Raw genomic sequence first — 10,227 nt, forward strand, 5'->3', positions numbered from 1 at the left:
TTGATTTGAATGAATATAATAATAATATAATGACATAAGGGATGTCCAGGTCTCGTGGCCCTTCTCACGACTTCGTCTGGTCGAAGTGCATCTTGCTCCGCTCCGGCTTCTGAAGCCTGGTCCTTTCTCGTCTAAGTCTTCCTCTCCACTGTCCTTTTTCCTGGTCTAGTCCTACCCCTTTTTTCCCACTTCCCTTTTTGGGCGTTACCTTATTTTTGAATCTCATTCCTCATTGGCCATAGGTGACAGAACGCTCCAGAGGTAGGCGTACCCCTCCTCAGGCCCGAGAAAGTTTTGACTTGTCCAGGAAGGGTCTGCATATGCTTAATTGGATTCTGATCCTTCGTCAAAACTGTCTGTCAAAACAACGATTGTTGTAACACTTAATGGTTAGTAAATATAATTTTTTCAGGGGACTCAGGTAATGTGGCAAACGTAACACAGATGTGTCCATTATATGGACGCAATAAAAGGTTCCTTGAAAGATACCCTGACCACGTATAGGGACAGATGGCGAAAAACCTTAATAAACGACATATTGTTGTTGTGATAATGACTAATGCCTCGATACATAGCAGGTTAATATCATTGTCAAATATATAATTTATATGCTTACTATCATTCAATTTTTATGTTAGTTTTACCGAGGGATCATCATATTTCAACTCAGATGTAATTTCACAGACAAATATGTATGAATCGATTTAATGAATATAAATCACGTATATTTTTTCCTTCTTTACTATAAAAGGTATTTTTTCAGTCAAGGAGGAAATGAAAAATGTTTTAGCACCCAAAATTGAAATTTTTTTTTAATATTATATTTTTAATAATTTATTTATGGTTATTTACAACTGTATACAAATATATACAATAAGTAAATTTGCTGCAGGTGACATAGTGACATGATACAAACATGTGGATAATCTACCCACTGATAGAACTCCAATTCGAAAATTTTAACTTTTATTTTCAGACATTTGTTCCTTGTTTACGAGGGTTGAATATTTTTTTTTTTTTTTTTTTAGACATTTCTGTGTTTCTTGTTTGGTTATGATCAGTCCCAGAACTGGACAATACCTAACTGTAAGATAGAAGAGGGAGGAATGAAGGGCGGATATGGAGGGGGTTGATCCAACGATTAGAGAAGTCCTGAGGATAGAGACTATATGCAACGACCCTATTGCTGCAGTCCTATTCTGCAGTACTCATCTATAGCTGTAGGCGTCCCGACATAAAATGTTATCCCTGTAGTTTTCTTTATTAAACCTAACTCCTTTAGAATCTCATATCACATGATGGTTATATGGAAAATAATTATACCATTGCTTTATTTTTTATAAAAGAATTTCTCATTGCTGATTAACTTGTTCTCAAATTGAAAAGTAATTGGCCAATTGTCCACCATTTGCTAGAAAAATTTGAAAACGTACATTAAGAATCTTTATACTAATAAATAAATATCAGTATATTGAATCTCCTTACAGTTTAATTCGTGAATGAATGAATGAAATGTGTTTAGTCATTGAAAAAATTACAAATGTAAATAAAAAAGTTAAATAAAACTTTATTTTAACAATTAAGGACACAACAACAAACGGTAAACAATGGAAAAATATTAGTCGAAGCCTTTGTGTAATTTTAACTACAACACATAAATGACAAAACTTTAAAAAAAAATTATATGCTTAAAAAATCAGTAATATAAAACAACTCTATGGTATTCATGTAAAAAAAAAAAAAAAACAGAATAATATGTAACTATTGTATGGTAACCAACTGAGCTCTTTTCAGTGTTGCCCTTCGTACATAGTTACTGACTGCTCTCCAATTACAACCTTTTAATAAACTGAATAATTGTTATGGCGAGTAGGTTCCCTGCCCAAAATATTTTATTCTAATTTCACTATACTTAATATACTACTTATTCAAGGTGCAAACATTGTGCCAAGATATAAGTTTTCAGTAGTAACTTAATTAAAAGAACACCATCCAGTGGGCCACTCGATAAAAATTAATTGTCCATTTTAACACTGAATAATTTTAATTTTAATACGCCTTTCCAAAAGTATTTTGTATAAAATGATTTTAATTTAAATTTTACTATAAACTCTAAGTATATATAGACCATAGTTGTCAACATTTTAACTTATTTTTCTATCTCAAGTCGAATTTGTTTTTATTATTATTTAAAACGTGGCTTTTTATACCTTTCTTTTAAATAAAAAATATAAAACTATCTTTATTTTTTTCTTATTATTTTTCCTTTCAGGAATTTATACCATTTTTTTCTACTCCCTTATTCATTATGTCATCCGAGCGTTTCGGGCGTCTTTCCATCAAAAAGTTCTAAAATAGAATTATTTACAATCAACAGTTTTTCATTTTACTTTATTACAGTATCCTAAACATTACAGTATCCTTTAATTATGTTGCTGTTACCTCTGTCGAACAGACCCACTACCATGGAAATCAACTGTACTACTGACTAATCGGGAATCTTCATAAAGGACTGAAAAGAAAGGAAACTGCAAGTCGATTCCGGCTATTACAGCACTTTTAGACAAACGTTCTAAAGACAAACCTCCAATTCATTATAAAATACTGATCTACATGAGTGGACATAAGGAGTTGAGATTTGTAGATCAACTGAACCTTTGAATTTCTCTCGTATCCAACCATTACAATTCAAAACCTGCGTAAAATCTTCAATCCTCCTTACTTTGTCACAAACAAAACCATCCATGGAGACCTTAATGTTCCATTTGTAACCGATCGAGCCCGAACCAGATATCAAGCCTTCCAATATTAACTTCCTAACCACCAAAACCAACTAGTTTCTAATCTTGCTTCCTCTTTTTTCCTGACAATCGTCCGAAGCGTTCGAAAAGAAGATGGCCTCGTGACCTATAATTTAAATTAGAGTGTTACCAATAGGTAATTTCTCTACATGCCTGTAACACTCTATTATGATTCTAGATCAAATTTATTGAATGTATTTTTATGTATTGTGCTGTAATAGTAGTAGATATTATTGAATAAAAAAAATTACTACTAATTGATTATTTAACTATAAATACATACACTTCACGAATTTATAACTATTTAAAAATCTATAATATTTTGAGGTCAAGGCACATTTCCAAGTTATTATTCTTACCTTATTTAATTTTAATAAAATGTCCTAACATGTTGCAGTGCAATATTGGGATTCTGACTATCCCATTAGTATACTTACTTAGAGAATTGTATGTTTTATCCTAGCGGTCCATGTCAGGATCTAGATTTTTCCTCCAAAACCGGATATAATGAAAATCTGTTTACAATGTTGGACCCGAGATCGCTTGCAGAATTCCCTTCCAACCTTTGGACGCAGGTAACAAGGAAGCTCTCCAATCCACTTGAGACTGACAACGGTCCGCACCACCTTGCAGCCACTCAGCGGTCGCTGTGGGAAAAAGCGAATCTAATGAATACTTAAAAGGCACTTGAAACTTAAGTTGTCGAAGGGAGAGGACTCCCTCCCGGTGGCTAAATGGTAATGAGGGGTAATTAAAGTTTCATTGAACGGTCGTACATAAACCGAAACTGGGGCTGACTTACCCCTCGCACGGGGAGTCCTGGTGGGGAATATTAACAATATCTCCAAGGATTCTCCTTTGCTCAAGAATACTTAATGTTTGTGTATATAAAACATTAACCTGGAACAACCTGAGCCCTGAAAACGTAATAAAAGCTAATAGAATTAGTCTATAAATATAGTTATACAAACTATTAAGTATAAGCAATAATACTTTATGTTTCTTGATGGAGACGATTATTAGCTAAATTATATGAGTAATAGATCTGGTGTGGTAAGCACATCATACAACTTTCACTTAACACCATACAAACGTCCCCACGTTTTGTGTAGATCGGTGGCCTCATGTTGAAGAAGGCTGGCTATATTTGCGATTAAAAAAAAAAAAGGTAAATACAAGGAAGGCTTAAATATTAAATAATTTTTTTTTCTAAGAATATAACAGTTTAATAAAAGATAACAAAGCCTTCTGCCTACATCTGAATACCGTCGGGAGCGATCGGAGAGTCTCGGCTCGTGATTTAAACTCCTGTCTCTATTGAAGATTGTTGATGGATTAATCATGTAGCTATTTTAGTGATTTTCGAAAAACAAAAATCTAGAGACCCCATAAAGGGACGTACCCTGCGAAGGGCAGAAGGGCAACTGCCACCTCCCTCCTTTGAAGTAAATAATAATTATTAATTTAATATAAATAAATTATTTTTTTAGGCAAATAATTGTAATAAATAACAAAGTATAGCTATAATTATTCATAATTTTCTTTAAAGTTTGGTTTCATTTGCATTTTCCGTACTGAAATATCACAACCTTAACGACCATGGCTTGTCGCTCCCAAGTTTTGATACTGGTTACACATTTGTAACCCATACTAATTTGTATTTTAGGGTTTCTCGAAGTAGGAATAACTTTGAAATATAACTTTCTTCTAGCCAAGAATTTTAACTAAACCAGTTAACCTAAAGTTTTTTTTTCATTTAATTATTTTTTAAATTTTTTTTTATTTACAATATAATATCTATATTTGATGTTTCGTCTTTTAACGAAATTTTATGATCATGGACTGCAATGTGCAGTACATCGAAATAGGACTACAGCTAGTAAGCATTAATTATTATGCAACTACAAACAACAATATTTTTTTTTTAATCTAACATTGAATTTTAAACAAAATTATTTTTATTTATTTTTTTCATTTATTTATTTATTGATATTTACAACTGTATATAAAATACAACAAGCAAATTTGAAGTCAGATCATAATGCTATGATACATCATGTAGAGAAACTACCTAGTAGTAGAACTATAAAAACATTTTACAATATAAGGTCACGAGGCCTTCTTCTTTTCAGGTGCCTCTAAGGATTGCTAGGAAAGGAAGTGGAAGCAAGGTTAGAAACTAGTGGGTTTGGGTGGTTAGGGAGTTTATCATGGAAGGAATGATATCGGGTTCGGGTAAAGAAAATTATTAAACTACAAAATATTTATTTAAAATAAAACAATATAATTATATCTATTTTATTATATATTTCATATTTTAACATTGTTTCAGCACTTTCCATAGGCCATTTTCTAACTTTTTTCTTCTTCTACACTCTAGCTTCATTATTTAAATTATATATTTTCATAAACACTACTTCGGTAGTATTAGTTGTAAGTATAGGTCCTTTTCTGTGGTAGGGTGCTTTATTTATAATGATAAATATAAATGGTGCTTATCATCTTATTTTTAATCGACAGAATAACTAGTGGATTGTTAATTCTTTTTCTTTTTTATTCATGATTCAAAGTTTTTCCTTAATCATGGATATTTAATAATTAAATAAAAAGAACTAACAAAAAAATAAATATTTGAACCACTCCAAACCATCAAGGATCGATGTGCCCTTCTACTATTTCTTGAATAACGGTTATACAAGGAGGTGATGAGTTCATGATCATGCTCAAAATCCAGATTTTGATCCCTTTGATCCCTAATTAAAGGTGCTCCCTTTGTAGAAACTGAGAGTGTTCCAGGAGAAATCCTACCCCCTAGGGTAGGCTCACGGCTACTGTAAAAGAACACTGCTACAGTTGGGTTCGAACTCGGCCTCTTGGAATTAGAAGTACAGCGCCTAACCCATTGAGTCATCCCGATAAATTTGTTCATAATAAACATAACAATAATGTTCAGTGAGTCAGATTTTAATATATTCCATAAACATAAATAAATAAAAAAAAAATTAAGTCTTATAAGTCTACGCCTTTGAATCTGCAAGCCTGCCCAGCAACAATAACCATACATCTGTGACTCACCCACCTACTAGCCCATATCTATTTAAGATTATGAGACATAAAAAGGAAGATGAGCCGCTGGGATCCAACAATCGAGAAGAATCACAGTAGAAGATGGAAGGAGAGAGGGAGGGAATAGAAGAACGAAATAAGAAGAGGGAATAAAGACAGAAGTTGGGAGTGAGAAAGCCTTTATCCGGGAGCCATAACTTGGGCCGGCTCCTTGAATAGTAATGCAGGTTAGCATTTACTCCTTTACCAGTATTTATTTTTAAGTCTCCTTTATTTACACCTTCAACTTTCTCTACTCTTCCAAATGCGCTTCTTTAGTTACTCCTTCTGTAATTCCCTCTCCGGCGGGTCTCCAGTTTATGTCCGGTCCGAGGGCGGAATGAATCCGGCAATTTATTATGCTTCGTGCTCCAGGATTTAAGAATCCCTGTCTCCTTTAATGAGGAAACTCTTCTAGAAATACATTGGAAGGAAAATCTATTCCGTAGTTAATTCCGATACTGATTAAATTTTTAAGCGATCCGGCTAAATATCGTAGTAGTAATAGTTATTCAAAAAATATCCAATCATAAAAATAAGCTTTATTTCTACCAGTCAATCAATATGAATCACATAAGTGTAGTGAAAGTAACTAAACTTATCAACGGTTATTTTTATATTAATATTATTGATTAATCTCAAGGCTATATAAAATAATCATATTTACGGTTCTTTATTTAATATTCCATGGCAGTTACATGAAAGCTTACATTACTCTGATTTACAAATATTTTACAGCACATTGTAGACGCATTTTAGACACTACTAATTAATCATAGATAGTATTATCGAATTATTATATAAGGAACCATTGAAATTATATTTAATACATCACCATATGCAATTTTTGTGGTTCGAAATATTTTTTAATCATTTCTTTACCTTTCTTCCACTGAAACATAATCCTATACATTTCTCGATCGGTGTATTCCTCTTGATTTAGTTCAGTCTACAAGAATGTTAGTTTGTCCTCGAGGATTTTCGACAACGGTTGTCATCTCGGACGGATTCGAGACCCGGCTAAGAAAGACGAACGACAGACGCTAATACCCGAGCCGATGACGATATAGAAGTGGTCCTATTTGTTCCTAATCTGTAATATATAGCGGGAGAAGAGAGCTATAAATATATCTTCTGTTTAAGTCGGATCCTGACAACGGATAGGCGGTGTCAGTCGGTCCGTCTGTCTGCTGCGGCACATAAATCTGCCAGCGAGGCCGATATTTCACTCTTTAGCGATAATTTATCGTTCATCAGCTCTTGTTATTCTTCCTTTCGTTCCTCATAATTCATCGGCTTACCGATAGTGGACGCCCTGTTGTGGTTCAGAAAATCCCACACTATTTTTCGAATATACAATTATTTAAATTAGTTTTTAAGGTGCTTGTGATAAATTTAGCAATTTTTGAGAAAGGGTGAAGGTCGTCTATCTTGAGAAAAAAGACGAGCGGAAATGGGGTATAAAAGTAATCTCACAATAAAAACTCTTACGGCAGATAGTAATTCAGTGATACTAATTTTCACTGTTTTAACAGCTATAGAAAGTATATATAGTGACATCAAAATACAAAATAATCTCCAAAATGTTTAATATGGGTAGATACAGTAGTCCTTCAACCAAAAAATGTATGCTTTTTTAGTTTTGCAACATTGGTTAGTGCATGATAGCACTTGGTATATAATATTAGGCTTCAAAACATATAGTGGAGGAGATATTAGTTTTTGGATGGAAATAATACTCAAGAAGATTTTTTATTAATTTTCTATTCTCTGTTATTATCTTTTTGACAAACTAGAGCGTAGACAAACATGGCTATTTATTGCCAGCCATCTCCAATTTTTATTTAATTTTAAAAATCAATAAATAATCTTTTATCACTTTACAGAAATTTCACGCTGAAAAGTATTGTTATTTTTTTAAAATAAGAACAAATAGTTAAAATGATAAATTTTTACCATGCGGTCGATAATTTTTAACGTATTGAAAAATGAGCTAATATTTTAGGTTTTTCTGGAGTTTTTTTCAGCTACCTGTTTATAAGTTATTCTTATTTTTTAAAACAAATAACATAATCTTATTCAGTATAACATTTCCAATTGCCACACAAGACTTCTTTCTATGATTTTTGGAGTTTAATTCAAGATAGCGACTAAAAGTACCCATTTTTCAAACTTTAATTTTTTGTCACTTTTAGTATATCATAAGATACCAACGAAAAATAAACGAAATTAGTTTACAAGATCTACATGTAGTAAAATCTACCAGGTACAAAACAATAAAAAATATAGTTATTATTTTATTAAATTGAATTTATAATTTACTTTCTATCTGATACATACCAATCAATTTTTTTTATTAGTATTTGATCAGTTTTATTTTATTATATTTTTGATATAGATTCTTTTGGTTATCTATGCAGATCTTGGTGGTATTTTCTTTAATCTATCTACTTGGGAGCACGGTAGCAGTGTGGTAAGGCGCGATGCTAAACTCCAAGGAACCGGGTTCCAATCCGGCTGTCCAGAAAATTGTTTATTTAGGAGTCCACCCTGCCTCATAAATTGGGTATCCTTGATTAATTGGGTAAAAATCTGGTGGTTAGGTGTGATTCTGACCAAATCACTTCCTTGCACGACCGTTAGCCTAGTACCAGTACTTCCTTACAAAGTACTGAACCCCTGGCCCTTCATGGGTTGCAGTCGTTCAGATTTTTTCTATATCTACTTATTATTATAATTGTAGAGTTAATTGTTTTTCTTTTAATTCAGTGTACTATTGTTATAATTTACATTGTTTTTCTTCCTTTTTGTGTCTTGATTTGTGGCAGATTATATTAATTCTCCCCAATAATGTGAAGTAGTTCCTCATTTCAAATGAGAACAAGATACAAAACATTTTTTTAATCTTTTATACTTTTATAATTCTAATACTGGAGCAGTACATACTACAGTTGCGTCTACCCTAATTGTTCGTTTATAAAAATAATGCTAAAAATAATTTTAATTCTGCTTTATAAATAAAGTGTTCTTGGTGTATTTTAATCATACCAATGTTTTAAATTGATAGAAGCTTTTTTGTTTTATTAATTGGAGAGGTTTGTCGGGGGGAGGGGGGGGGGTTATTTTTACCCAATTAATCAAGGATACCCAATTTATGAGGCTGGGTGAACTCCTAAATAAACAATTTTCTGGACAACCGGATTGGAACCCGGTTTCTTAGAGTTTAGCATCGCGCCTTACCACACTGCTACCGTGCTCCCAAGTAGATAGATTAAAGAAAATACCACCAAGATCTGCATAGATAACCAAAAGAATCTATATCAAAAATATAATAAAGGCTTTTTCAGGGATTCCTGAATGAAAACAAAAAAAAAATGATTTAGGAAAAAAAAAAACACTTCCATTCAGAAAGCCTTGATGAAGCCCTGCAACGTGGGGCGAAACGTTGGGATATATTAAATAGTTTAATTACAATTAGAGTGTTTTTTTTTGTAATCTTCCTTTTCTATATTACAAACGGTCAATCAATAATCTTCCAAAACATTATTGGAGATGAAACTTTTTTGAAAAATAATACAATCAGTCACAATCAAGGACAATTGTTATTTTTAATAGCTATAGATTAGTGAACATCTGGCATCTGACATGATTCAATGACATCTATATGGCATATTATTGAAATAAAAAATATATTCAATTTATTTTTTATGACAATATTATCCTCAGTATATTTAATCGATTGCATCCACTCATAAATCATAATCTTCATATAAATCCATTTTGTTGTTTAAAATAACAACCCATAAACCAACCTTAAGTTTCTTATTTAAATAAATAAATCTTATCCAATATTAGTCTCAAAAAAATTAATACTTCTTTATAAGTCCGACGTTTCGGCCAGTTCGGCCATCCTCAAGGACAATCTTAATACAATTTTTAGAACATCAATTTAAAAAAAAAAAAATATGCAGGCTATTCAGACTAGGTCATTAATTTCAGTCCACAATTACCATATTTTGTCAATTCTTCACATTAAATCTTTTAATCACAGTCGATCTTCTCCATTATAATTTATTAAAATAAATATGAAAAATTGACAAAATAGTGGGATTATGGACTGAAATAATTGACCTGGACAAAATAGGCTCTATAAAGTTTTTTTTTTTAAAATTGGTGTGGTTCTAAAATAGTATAAAGAATGTCCTTGAGGATGGCAGAATTGACCGAAACGTCGGACTTGTTTTTAGACTAAAATTGGATGAAATTTATTAATTTAAACAATAATAACCAGTTTGAAAATTTTTTAAAGATTATATATAAT

Source organism: Halyomorpha halys, unplaced genomic scaffold, assembly GCF_000696795.3.
Source record: "Halyomorpha halys isolate HHAL.00 unplaced genomic scaffold, Hhal_1.1 Scaffold362.1, whole genome shotgun sequence".
Taxonomy (NCBI): Eukaryota; Metazoa; Arthropoda; class Insecta; order Hemiptera; family Pentatomidae; genus Halyomorpha; species Halyomorpha halys.